This window comes from Biomphalaria glabrata, chromosome 1 (genome assembly GCF_947242115.1).
Source record: "Biomphalaria glabrata chromosome 1, xgBioGlab47.1, whole genome shotgun sequence".
Lineage (NCBI taxonomy): Eukaryota > Metazoa > Mollusca > Gastropoda > Planorbidae > Biomphalaria > Biomphalaria glabrata.
Window position 1 is genome coordinate 78,551,288 of NC_074711.1, and position 14,537 is coordinate 78,565,824.

Genomic DNA, 14,537 nt, shown 5'->3' on the forward strand with positions numbered 1-14,537 from the left:
CCAGGGACACTTTAAAATAAAACGGCACGCATTACAATGCTCCCCAATCTCCAACAATATTTTCTAGCCCTAATATTCTATAAGTCCCTTTTTTGACTAATTCATCCTTCAATCAAACGGCCCGCAATCCCCTATTAGGCCTATAGAGAATGCACAATCACTTCTTAAACAGATCAGTTTTAGATTTGTTATCTGCCTACATCATACCTCCCCCCCCTTTCTCACAACATTTTTAAATGAAACGCCCCTCCCCAACACTTTTCGTATCTTCCAATGGAACGACTACTCTTGAATCCCCAAAGCGCCTAACGATACCTGATATATGTGCTAAGCTGCTGTTGAAACAGTTGGTATACTTTTTATATCCTGGAACACTTTAAAACCCATCTACGATTCAGCCCGCATTACAAGGCTACCCCACCCTGAAATTCATTAGGTCTCTTTTTTTTTGTGCCTCTTTCCTCCTTCAATCGATCGGCCCGTACCCCCTAATTTAGAAAATGAACAAAAACTTCTTAGGTCCATCAGTTGCAGCCTTCTCGTCTGCAGGCTTTATCACGCCCCCCCCCCCCCCCACTATTTTTAATGAAACGCCCTTACCCCAGCAACACACATTATGTCCCTTTGTATCCTCCAATTGAACGGCAGTCCTTAAAGTCTTAAAGTGAATGATGATAACGTCTTTCTGTTTTACTTTTGATCTGAATCTTTTTTTTTTTTTTAAATAATTTTTATTATTCAGTGGAACAGCCAACATTGCAATGTTGTACTATGTCAGTCACAGATCTAGAGACGCACTTTATATATAGAATAACTCATAGACACAAACCTTAGTTTTACTTAAACCCCTCCTTTAAAAAAAACATCAGCACACACACACGCGAACTCTTTTATATTCACTGTGACAATCTAAAAAAAAAAGATTTTTGATGTATAATTAAGTCCTACTTGTAGTCTAGTTGTTCGAAACTTATACAACGCACCGCCATTAGCTACCATCTTTGCATTTCAAACTGGAGTAATCCCCCCCCCCCCCATAACACTTTCAAATAGATGTTCCGAGTTCTTTGTCCTTTGATAATCACACAGATATACGGATAGTTCATCACATTCATTCTGACTATGATTAGATTCATAGTTCTAGTCTAGATCTAGATGTGTGTAGAAAGAAATAAACACAAATACAAAATAAAATTGTTGAAGTCGATAGAAAGATACACACAAAAGGTGTTAATAAGTGGTCAATGAAATATAATTGTGTACTAGAGACATTGAAATGTCGGCTTTACAAAACATATTGAGTCAAAATTGCGATTTAACCGCTAGTGAATATGGCTTAGTTGTTCTATGCTTAAGTTAAGTAATACCTTGTTAAATGTTCATATTTTATCGTCCTAGGCACTTGGGAGAATTAGTGATGATCAGTCAGTGAGTCAGTCATCAGGACTTGGAATTACATATAGCTACAGATTGAGTTAGTTGCTAGCTACGAGAGCAATTCTAGATCTAGATAGTGCTTGTGAAAAGCTATGTGCTGGCCGTCGGGAGTTCAAATCCCCTTCCATGCCATCTCTGCTTGAGGTTCATGTCACGTGGTATATCTAGTCTTCATATAACGAACATTTGTTTCATTATCTATCGACGTCTGAGTAGAATTACAAGCTCGATCACTTGGTATGGTCAGTGATATACTGGAATAGCATAGAGATTGTATCAATATTGAACAAGAGTTTACCACTCAGCACAGTTCTTGGTTTTTTGCTTTAAATTATATCATAGAGTAGTAGTTCTTGGAGCCTCTTTTCCCAAAACATAATATGTGTTCTCTTTTTGTGACAATTATTCCCAAACACTTTGTTTTAAATTTAAAATTCAGTGAATAGAACAATGTTTAAACTCTAGCAGTTGGGAGACTATCTTCCACTATGACAGCAACACGAGCGCTTCGATTATCTTGCTGGATGTTTGAGCGTGCGTGCGTGTGTGTTGTGTGAGTGAGTGAAGAGAAGAAGGAAGAGGAGGGTGGGCGATGGCTCAATGGTTCTAGAAGTTAAATGAATTACGTAGAAGCGAGCAAGCCACGAAATAGATTTAGAAAGCCATTTATCGCATATAATGGGCTAGTAATCAAGGAATCTTGAGTTATCTCGCCTGGCGGTTGCCGTCATTATTGGTCTCAAATTTGCAAATCTCTGTGTAAATATTGTGGAATGCGCCATGTTTATTGGCTCTATTGAGCTAACGAGTCTGTGACAAGCGCAAGTCGGATCTTCTTCCTCCTGGCCAGCCATTTTGTTATTCGCTCGAGAGGGGGTGGGGGGCTCTGAAAACTGACAAACTGGCCCATTAGCATCGACCCGACCCTGTACTTTACTATAGGATTGGTTCAGCTCATTCTCTCTTTCTCTGACGTTGCTTCTTCCCCCTTTCTCTCTCTCTCTCTCTCTCTCTCTCTCTCACTCTCTCTCTCTCACCCGATCTGTGTCCAACTCTTGCTCGCCCCCACACGTCCACCCTCTAAATTTTGATACGATTCCAGCCAATTTCTTTCTGATAGAAAAATGTTTTGAAATGCGTTCAGACTTTATTGATGCTGAACAGAGACGTAATTTGTCCTCGGGAAATTCAACTGGAGTGATCGTTGCCTCTGTTTGAACGGAACTTGATTCAAGCCACTTCTAAGCCCTCCCCCCCTCTCTAACCCTCTCTTTCTGCCTCAATATTGTCTGCTTTCACTCTAGAATCATCGCCGGATTTATCGTTCACTTATTTCGACTTTTTACTTTTTACTTCGTTATTTTTTGTGTGTGTGTGCGTGTGTGTGTGTGTGTGTGTGTGTGGAAATTCCATGGAAAAAAAAAAGTTTGAATGAAAAAATTGTTTAACTTGTAACATTCTGTTCTCTTAATTCAATCACTGAAAAACTTTCCCTTAAATGACGTGTTATGAGTGTGTGTGTGTGTGTTTTCTCCCCAGTTTTTCCCAGCTGTAGCTGTTTCATTTGAAAACTATAAACCAAATGGTGATGAAATAACCTGGAATTTTAAAAGCACAAGAGGCAATCTTCTTTGTCTTTTAATGGTCCTAAATTTAATTATATAATGTATATAATGTATATAATGTATATAATGTATATAATGTATATAATGAATATAATGTATATAATGCATATAATGTATATAATGTATATAATGTATAATGTATACAAAACAACAACTTTGACTCTTGCTTTGAATTCTAAAGTTATACTTAAATGTACCTTTCACTCTGGATATGTCTTGTAGTCATATTTCAGATTTACATTTCAACTTATATTTTGAAATCATACCTCAGATTAATTTTTGTTCTTGTATATATTTCAAAGTTTACAAACTGGTATTTTTGTTTTACAACTTTATATCTGTCTGCATGTCTGTCTGTCTGTCTGGTAAAACGTTTTTACACGTTGTTTTCCACCAATGCATGATCAAGCTTCAACTTCGCACTATTATTCATTGGCATAGATATTGACATTGACGTTTGGCATATAATTAACCAGTTAGTCAATTAAGTACTGGGAGTTAAATATTTTTTTTGGATACCAACAAGGCAACTAATCCTTCAGATACAACACCGCCATTGGACTTTCCCAAGGCCGCCTTAGAAAGAGGAGGGTTTGGCGTAGGACTAGCTACCCTACCCTGTCAAAAACCACTAGCTGCAGAAATACCAAACAGCAAATCAACAGAAGTCACGGACTTGGCAGAAGATGTCGGTGAAGTTGAAGAGTCATTAGGAAGCCGACAGGCTGAAGAATATCATATGATTCACACGCTTCGCAAGCCTGCATCCAATATAAAAAGTCAAGATATCACCTGAAATAGTCCACTGATAGACCTTTAGATCTAGATTTACAAGACACAATTTTCCCGAACATTCATTTATTATACTCTGGAATCAATAATGCCTTACATTCGGAAATTCCCGAACGCGATAGTCCTTTCAAGAACGCCATAGTCCTTCAAAACGATGTAGGATATAGACCTAGATTTGGTCTCTTGCCAAATTTACATTTATTTATATTTACTTTGAACTATTGTAACGGTCAAACTAGAGTTTACCCCATGTGGCCAACGAGCTAGTAATTTATTTCTCAGCGATATACATCAACTGGTAATTTCTAGGAAAATCGTTACAGCCATTTTCTAGATCAGCCTTGAAGAAGGAGTGACTTGAATAGAGGTAGTGTAGGTAGATTATTCCTCCTTTTTAAAGATGATGACTTTTTGAAAGAGCAATTATTTTACTGTTAATTACTGATGAATAATAGACTTTTTAAAAAATGGAACATCTTTACCCCGCCGCTACCAAACCATTCCCCTTTCTCCGCCACAAAATCCTGGTTCAGCGAATGTATAGATCTACTCCGAGTATTACAATGCTAATGATAGGGCCATACATCCACACTTAGAAGACAATGCGCAAAAGTGTTCCTAAAAGTCTATTTATTTAAGTCTTTAATGAACACATGGGGGATACCCGCTGACGTACGTGCATTCAATATATAAAATGTCTAGACCATAGACTTATATATATATATATACTACTCTAGACTGGACTGACTGGACATGGAGATTTTTTAGCACTACAAAAAATGTCGTCAAAATTTTGTAGAAAGTTGGATCAAGGCGTTGTTTTGTATAGTCGTTAAAAGAAGTAAACTTGTTTTTTTTCAACCCTAACCTATGTAACATATAATTTAATTTTTAGATCTAGATCTAGTAATTGAACATCAAAAATAAAAGTACTCTCGTCTCATAATTATTATTTTGCAATTTTTAGATACATAATCTAGAGAGATCTAGGTAATCAATCTATTTAAATGTACATAAGATGATTTAAATCAACATGAATTATTTCGATCTAGGATTTTTGAAACATTATCCCCTTAGAGCCTGAAAAAAGAATTTACGTACATAAAAATCTGTGTATGTATAGGTCTGTGAATTAACCAATGGCGGATAAGAATTTATTTCCTGTTTCCAGTCTAGATATAATATATAAGTCTATGGTCTCGACCTGTACACCAAATTTAATTTGACAAATTATTATATTTTAAATAGTCATAGCGGTCTAGCCATAGTTGCTCCTATGTGACAAATCAGTTAGTGCTTTTTTTCCCCTAAGATATACATAAATTGTCAAATTTATAAACATAGTTTTCGAGATCCGTATCCAGGCAGATTTCAGGTTTTGCAATTGAAGAATTTACAAGCTGATTAGAGGAATAGTAAAAAGTATAAAAAAAGAAAAAGATGAAATCAAAACCAAAAAATATTAACCTTAGATTCAAATGCTAAGTCTACCACAGCCCACTTATTTCGGATGTTCCTTCAGAGTTGAAGATAATTACTTCCTAGTCCAAACCTCCCGCAGAACGACGGGGGATGGGAGCGGGTAGGGTTTGAACCCGGGACCATCGATAAGTCCGAACGACAGTCCAGCGCGCAAACCGCACGACCAGGCAGCCATTGTGGTGGTAGAGACAAGTGGACACTGTGCAAGAAAATGATTAAAGAGATACACGGGAGAGGTTTTGAAATAAAAAGACAAAAAATAAATGTCAAGGACGCCATAGGATCTCAGTTGCCAACTAGATTATAAACATTATAAACTAGATTATATCGTGTTTCTAGCTTAGTGGTTCTACGCTGTGGAGAAAGGCAAACACATTTTTAGTTTTTTATAAAACATTTCACTTCTCAATGCTTTTATATTCTGCACACCGGATACACCAGAAAGCTCATTATTTATTGACTTGTCTCCATGTCTGAAAATCTGCAATACAAATGTGTAGGCCTACTAGTACAAACATTTAAATGAAAAAAAAAAGCAATTTCATTGTCTTTACGAGAGAAGTACTCGTTCATACAACCATTACATTAATGTATTTGTAAGCAGTCAATACCATACTTCAACTGATCTATCTATTCGTTATAACGATAGATTAAAAGATTACTTTGGCAACAACATTTTACGCTAATTTCAACTGGCTCACGTTTTGTCCCTCTAGGGCGCTGTGCGTCACTTCCTGTGATCTGGCCGTGATGCGTCACTTCCTGTGATCTGGCCGCTTCATCCCCCGTTCACTGAGCTGTTCATTCTCAAAGAGTTAATAATGTACCGTGAGGGGGGGGGAGGAGGGGAGGGTTACCTTGTCCATTGATTAAACCAAAAGGCCCTCAATAAGGATGAAGATGTGAGTGAGTTATTATCTAAAGAGGCGAGCCTCGACTGAGCCAAACCAGGGAAAAGCTCCGATGTCTACTCACTCTTAAAATGACACCAATAAAAGTTTGGCCCTTGATTTTGGCTCCAGGCACTTTTCTTTTGGCTTGTTTCTCAGGACATGTTCTAGACTCCCTCTTGTTTAATTTAATTTAGGACCGAACAAAAAAAAATCAATTAAATTTCTTTTAACGAGTAAGCCCGTGTTTTTATCTTTATTAATAATTATCCTCATCGACATTAGATTTTATCTGTAAGATAAAAATAAAATAAAAAAACAATTTAACTAAGTTATCTTATCTTACCTCGACTCATCTCAACTTGCATATCACAAATGTTCCCAAGAGACATTATGAGCTCCTCTAGCTCTGTATGCTAAAAAGAAAGAGTTGCTGTGGGGTAGGGAGGGGTGAGGAGTACAAATGATTTGGAATCGATACATTAATTATATCGAAAAACATGTGAGAGTAAAAGTATGTGGACTTAAAAGCGACCATTGACTCCCACTACTTTAATGGAAGGTAGTTAGCAGTAATCAGACCTAGAGCAACACTAATGCTCACCACTTTTTCAATCCTGATTGCAGGCTATTTTGCAGAGACCGGAAGTCATTCTTCATTGTTTTTATGTTTCATATGTTTCCTGCTTTCTAATAAACTGTTAAAATAAATAAAATAAAATTAAATAATAAACAATTAAAACTGTAAGACAGCTCATTGTTCAATATGTTTTTTAATGCCTTACATTAGGAAGTCTGTCAAGTCAAATGTTTGTATCTATTTTTCTAATCAGAATAAATCAAAAGCCCAAAACCAAATCGAGATGCCACACAAATCCTGAAAAAAAGAGACAAGAAATCCACATTTGTGTGTCCTAAAAATATTGTTAATGTTGTGTTTTGGTCTTTCAAAAAATATTTTTTTACACTTTTAAAAGGTTTTAATTTTGTGTAATTAAAATATAAAATAAAATGTTTTAAAAGTGAACAAAGAAGGTAATACATTTTGTTTGTTTAAACCAATTCTTTCCTTAACAAATGAAAGTGATCAATAATTTCTCTTTCTATTCATTTCTTGCTATGCTTCATTATTACAAGGAATCTTTGCACAACTTCTGTTAACAGTCCAGCTTAGGATTTCTACATAAGACGGTGCGCAAAATGTTTACATAAGTTTATTATTTTCAATATTTGAGTCGAGTGCTGGAATTCCCGCTGAAGCCGTGTGCAAAATCAAAAGATGTAATCCAAATTTAATTTTAGTTTTCTCTGCTTGGCAAACTAGGTACTTATATTTTTTCCAGAGATGTACATAAACTGTCAAATTTCTAGAAAACTCGTTAGGGCCGATTTCGAAATACTCGTCCATCCAGCGTCCAACTTCCAGTTTTTATTTATTGAACCCATGAGGAGTTTGCAAGCTAATAAGAAAACTTATAAACATGAAAAATGTTCATTCTTGAGTAGATGTCAATTTGAAATGAATCAAATAAGATACAATTTAATTAAATTTTATTAAATGAGTATGTACACATAATTATGTTTGACAGCTTTCATGGGAACACCTTTAGTAGTAGGCTAAGTATATCGATTATGGATCATTTTATAGAAATAAGACGGATGCCTGGGTTAGCTATGATCGGAACGATCTCTCCCAGACAGCAGTTCCCTCTCTCCAAGCAGCTGATGTATCCTAAGGAACAGTTTTGGATCAGTGGCGTCGCAGACCCTGCCAGGGTATAGTTCTATGTGCTCAAGGCTGCCAAAGTGTCACAAGTACCTGTGTTGACTACAGAAGCCTTTCCCATGTTTGGCATAGCTGCATAATCCTTGGACCCTTAGTGCATGATGCTTACAAATGGTATAGCTGCAAGGCAGAAAAGGTTCAGAGTGTTCCTTCTTCCAGGTGGGTACCAAACCAAGGCTAAAGACCCGTTCCCGACAATAGCTTACTGGTTTAGGTGCCTGTTGCTCACCGTCGCACATTCTCCTGTCAGTGATAACAGTTTTGCAAGGCTCAATATCTGAGCCACACGTGAAAGTCAGGAGTTGGACTGGTTGTCAAAGGCTAATTAAGAAGAATGCCGTTAGAAGAATTTTATAGGAAGAGGAGTGCTCATATGCATTACCACTTCCGGCAATAACAATCTATAATTTTATACTCTTAATATTAAACCACTGACCTTTATATACTAAATTCTATATTTAAATGGAACAAGCATATCTCGTATCACTGCACAACGGAGTAGTAGGTCAGTTGTGGACGTGGTCAAGAACCTTGTAAGAGGTGAGTTAAATTGATCTACATATGTCAATTCCATGCAGAATTTTAAAGCCTGATAAGAAATTAACGTTAATGAAGGACTGCAGTTACTGGTGAAACAACGGTCTTTAATGATATATTAAACAAAACCATTCATTTTGCTCTATATATTATTAATTCTTTTTTCACCTTTCAACTGGGTAAACTTATATTCTACACCTCCAGCATATCACAAAATATAAACTATTTGTCAACACACTTGATTCTAAATTTCTACTAGAATCCCTCCCATTGTGTGTTAGAAGCTTCTCTGTATTCAAGACAATTCAGTTGTCGCCCTCTAGGTGAGCAACGGTGCAAATGATTTGGAAGTTACAAATGTTGCTATTTAATGTGTGTATCTACATTGGAATTGAAAGTTGTATGTTTTAGTCAAGAAAACTTAGAATTGAAAGCTGTATGTATTAGTCAAGAAAAAGTTTCTTTTGTTTCACTTAAAAGTTTTCGAATTTTATAATCCAGAGTTATTTAATTATTTCTATTGGAGAGTTTCACGGGAAACTAAACAATGTCAAGGACGCTCAATTGAACTTCCGAATTGCCAACTAAATGTCTGCTACAAATAGAAGAGCTTAAAGGAATTAAACCATGACTTCTAAAAAGTGTACACACATCTTAACGTAATTAAAAAAACAAAACAAAACATAAAACCTAGCTTATCAACACTGTCTTTTGGTTTTGTACACCAGATACACCAAAGAGCTTGCTATTTATAGGTTTTTCCGCCATGTATGAAAATCTCAACTACGCCTACAAAAGTTTTGTTGGACAAGCAACACACCAACGAGGACATATTTCAACACTTTTGATATTTGTTTGCGTCGTTAACAGCAGACGAGAAAGTAACGGCTCTTCAACTCTTCGCTTTCTTTATCTCACTCACTTCACATATATACCTTTCCATACCCCGAGTTCAGCCCGAACTCCTAAACCTCATTTGTCAACCCTCGTCTACTCCCCGGTCTTTGCCGCTGACAAATTTAATATTGTGACCCTGTCTGCGCGTCGGCCAAGCTCCTAAACCTGCAGGCTAGAAGGAGCTGTGCGCTCCGGAGCAGTATTAGACATGGAGTAGTAGCCCTTGGCGGAAGCCGGCCCTCTCCTTCTGGGTCAGTCCAGGGCGAGTGCGACATTTGATTAGAACGTAATGTGTCAGGCCCCAAATTGTCAATATTTGCCTCCCAATGCCGGTAATCAACGAATAAGTGGGGGCCATTTTAGAAAAGGGAAAAAAATAAAACGGTTGAAGGGAGAGAATCCAGTTATTGGATGAAAATAGGGAAGTAACTTTATTAATAAGCAAGCAGCCAAATATTTGATCAAGGGAGACCAGCCAAATAATGATATCCCCTCTCTTTTTTTTTTTTCGTTCTCTCTCTCTTTCCTTCCTTCTTCTTTCGGTAATTGCTTTCTATCAGACAATGAAAGCCAAATCTGCACATAAGATGGCATCTTTTCTCTGTCTGCTCTATAAGATTAGATACGATGGCCCCAGGGGCGGAGCTGTTATGAACGAGTGGGGTGATAAAGGTGGATTACAGCTAGGAAGAACATGGAAGAAATAAAACCACCAGCCTGCGTTCTGCTAGAGACGACACAACACATCCTCCCCCCCCCCCCCCCGCTCTTGACCTTGTACATTTTATGGAAGAACCGAACTGGATAATGTAGAATTGAGTGTTAACATCTAGCAAACGTCTCTCGTCCGGATCTCCTCGCTCGCTTTATTTCGGTTTAATGGAACTTCTTTTATTAACTCTCTTCTTTTATTTGATATTTTTGTAATAAAGTTTTTTTGTTTTGTTTTAAGTAACGAAAAGGATGTCAGGAGAGCTTCAAAGTTTCGTTATGAATAATTCAGTTCATTAATGACATGGTGTAGTGGGAATGTGAGAAAAAGTGTGCATCTATCTATCTATCTATCTATCTATCTATCTATCTATCTATCTATCTATCTATCTATCTATCTATCTATCTATCTATCTATCTATCTATCTATCTATCTATCTATCTATCTATCTATCTATCTATCTATCTATCTATCTATCTATCTATCTACCTACCTACCTACCTACCAATCTACCTACCTATCTATCTATCTATCTATCTATCTATCTATCTATCTATTTATCTATCTATCTATCTATCTATCTATCTATCTATCTATCTATCTATCTATCTATCTATCTATCTAACTATCTCTCTCTCTCTCTCTCTCTCTCTCTCAATTAATGGAGTTTTTCTATTAAAGCACTAAAAATTTAAATAGTAATTATAATGGGAATATATTATTCAAAGGCCTAAACTTTCAAGAACAGGGCTCAACAGTTACATTAACAAATATCCTTCGAAATGAACCACGATCTTTTTACGACTAAAAGAGGCCAACTTTAATGATATATTAAACAAAACGATTCATTTTGCTCTATTTAGTATTAATTATTTTTTCACCTTTCAACTGGGCAAACTTATATTCTACACCTCCAGCATATCACAAAATATAAACTATTTGTCAACACCCTTGATTCTAAATTTCTACTAGAATCTCTCCCATTGTGTGTTAGAAGCTTCTCTGTATTCCAGACAATTCAGTTGTCGCCCTCTAGGTGAGCAACGGTGCAGATGATTTGGAATTGTCTTCCCTTAGTGGACCAACTCTAATTTAGGCTGGTCAACACTTTAACACGTCAAAGCCAATTTTCGCTGAATTGAACACGGACGTGGAAGAAAAATCTGGCTAACGCTTCTCTGTAATGGCGGGTTAATCAGGCTAGTCACTATTTAAATATCTGGCTTTGTCATTTCTAATCTTTCGAGATTGTTCTTTTCACTGGAACAAAAAAAAAAAAAAAAAAAAGATAGATTAAATTTACAGAATTTTATTTTTACATTTACTGTGATTGTGATTTGTAGTGTGGAATAGTTGAAAATAGCATAGAATATAATAGTATCATTTTATTAAAACTTAGTACAGCATAATTTAATATATGCTATTCCTCTTTCCAGCTTGCTAATTCTTCATGGGACGAAAGAAAAAAGAAGGAAGCAAAGAACTATAACCTGGACACGGATCTCGAAAATGGCTCTATTTGACAGTTTATGTATATTTTGGGGAAAAGAACTACTAGCTTATTGGCCACATTGGTAAAATTCTGGTTTAACCTTATAATTTTTCCAAATATTATCTTCAAAAATAAAATTTGGTGTGGAGGTCTGAAAATTCTTCGAGAACATATATACACTAGCGGTTTTCCCAAAGTAGAATGTACTCTACCAGATTTCTAGTCTACTGTCTTTTAATGTTGCCATAGAATTGTACACACGTTGAGTAGATTTATACATTGGCTTAAACAGGATGTTCCTTTTTAAAAATATATCTTTAGTTATTGAAAGTAATTTAATCGCTATCACAGAAAGTCATCAGCTCCATAAATAGTCTTTTTAAAAACGTTTCTTTTTTGTTACTTGTTTAGTTTATTATTGAGTAGGATATTTCAAGTCAACATTCTGTTGTGTAAAAGAAACACCACACAGCATTATGATGTTCAGTGACATAGTAATCATTATTCATGTATACATATAATTATATATAAATATACACACGCGCACACACACACAGACCCACTAAAATAATAAATCTAATAGAATAGAATAATTTCTGTTCCTCACATAAAAATTCTTATGAACATAGACAAACATCCAAAGTCTATTTAAAGACATGATGAAATGAGTATATACAATGTATCTAAAAAAAAAAAATTCCAACGCCTAAAATATGCAGCACTAAAATGACCAATGCGTTAAAATGGCTGCGACAAAAACGTCTTGCTTTGTAGCAAAGGGAAATGCATCCAGAGGGTAAGGGTTAAGGGAAGACAAAGTAGAACAAGTGAGAAAGTAAAACAAAAAAAAAAAAAGAATGAGAGAGTAAAGGAGAAAGAGAGAGAGAGAGAGAGAGAGAACAAGTCACAAAAACATCACTATATATTGCGTCGAAATGCAAAAAAGATAAAAACACTCTACCACTTTTCTATTTGCGTTTTTGTCTTGTTTTGTTTTTGCTTTTAATTTTCTCCCCACTCTGCGCTATTGGGGACATCGATACACTAGAAAAAAAGAAAAAGATTAAAAATAATCTGTCATCGAAAATTCTTAATCTCAGTCTATTCAAGATGGTTCCACTCAGGTTTGAATTCGGATCACTGGATTCAAAGTCCAGAGTGCTAATCATGGAACCACATATAAGATTGGTTTGTTAATTAAGGGTAACAATGTCAACATTTTTGTTTGATAGTCACAATGGAAACATAGAAATAGACAGATGTTTAACTCTTTATCTACCAAGTGACGATAATAACGTTTTTGTAAATCCGATTAAGCGACGATATTGTCGGCGGTGCAGTTAAACATCTTTGCTTCGTTCCTATTCTTTATTCTTGGTTAATAATTTTAAATGCTTATATTCTAAATCTACGTGATTTCCGCTTGCAGAAGAGTTCACTGTTTACTTCCTTCAACATAGTTTTAAATATTACAGAGCGTTCTGAAAGTGGTCTTCTTTTTTGTTTGTTTATGTTTGGAAATGAAGCCCGGCCCCATCTGGAGGTCGATCTTCTAAAACTTGTAGATCTAAATTATATTTGGATCAACATGTAAAAGACCTTATTGATTCAGATAACAGTGATTTTGTTCTATCTGGTGATAGTGATAGTTTTAGTGTTAGATCTAGATTTTAGATATGAATCACAGTGAATCTGATAGTTCATCAGCTGATGAACCTGCCACGCCACCTCCTAAAAACTAGACGTATTAGCACAAAGAATACATCTAGATCTAGGCCTGTTTCAACAAATTAGAAAAATGCAGAGATAAGTAATAAAACAGAAAGCAAGTTTAGATTTATTCCTTCCAATAAGTCTAGAACTACTTCAGCCAATGTGGTATATAGAGGTGTCAACACGAGCTTATTCAATTCTGAGTCAACTGAGCTTTACTCTAGTAGATTCCGCAATTGTTGATAATATTGTTGATGCAATAAAGAGTTATGCAGTCAACATAATAAAATAAACACCCCAGCACGCAGGGCATCCATTTTTACAACTAACTATGAAATTTATAAATTTCTGGTCACGACTCCAATGATGGGATTAGACTCGTTGTTACGTCCCGCACATCCATATGGATTAATTTTAATACCACAGTTATAACATGGAAGTTGTTTTTTGTTCAGGCAAAAATTATATAAATAGCAATGAATCCCTTTTATTTGAAATATATCATGTGCAGTGTAATTATTTTCTTACTGGAACTTAATGTTGCAAGTTGCTGTTTTTTCTCATAAATTTCCTCTGGTGGTGACCTTGGATAATGTGCTCCAGTTTTGTACTCCATGAGTTTGTTATTGTTTTAGTGCCAGTTCTATTTCATGAAAATATGAATAAGGATTATAAAACAATAGCATTTAATTCAGTTTGGAATAGAAATGATCTTCTTATGTGACTTGGATTACATTTTTTGTAGTCCATTGGTGAGTTTTCAGATTTTCATTTTTACTTTTCATAAAGCAAAAAAAAAAAAAAAACACTTCAATTTATACACTTATTCACTTTCCTTTAATTCAATACCAAAAACATTATTCTATGATTGTAAATATAATTAGAACATGTTAGTGCACTACAATCAGATTAAATTAGTAATTACGTCAGAACGTGGAAACTAATTACGAAGAGAAAGAGTTAAGGCTAAAGCCAGATTTAAAACTCCATGGAAATCATACATGTAGTTCACATCAAATACACTGTGTCTTATGCAGATACGTCAAACTCTCAAATAACGAAATCCAATAACAGTAATAACACATTGAATTGAACAACACTAGAAGTTAGTCGACGCTGATAGCGACTGTTGAAAAACAAGTTAAATAATAACGATGGAAACCGTCGAATGTCG